Genomic DNA, 317 nt, shown 5'->3' with positions numbered 1-317 from the left:
TCCGTTTAATTTAAACGCATGGCTTGTTTTGGATTTGTGAGATGAGGGGAATAATTCAGCATTTTTTCTATCTTGTTTTGGCACTGGATGAACAGAGTCTAAATAAAGAGTTCATCACTACAATGGAAGCGGATTAACTGTCAAAGTGCCCTCACGCTAAAACAAACACAGGCCCGCTGAGTTTTAGAGAGAGAAGACTACAGCTCTGATGCTGGACCACTGCTGAAATCAGCTTTAGCTAAACCTAAATGAATCCAAGATGATTATATATAGTATGCTACAGATGTAAATAAGAGAATGGGTTGCTTCAAAAAAAA

This window comes from Sinocyclocheilus grahami, unplaced genomic scaffold (assembly GCF_001515645.1).
Source record: "Sinocyclocheilus grahami isolate Dianchi unplaced genomic scaffold, SAMN03320097.WGS_v1.1 scaffold9235.1, whole genome shotgun sequence".
NCBI lineage: Eukaryota > Metazoa > Chordata > Actinopteri > Cypriniformes > Cyprinidae > Sinocyclocheilus > Sinocyclocheilus grahami.
This window is presented reverse-complemented; position numbering follows the sequence as displayed.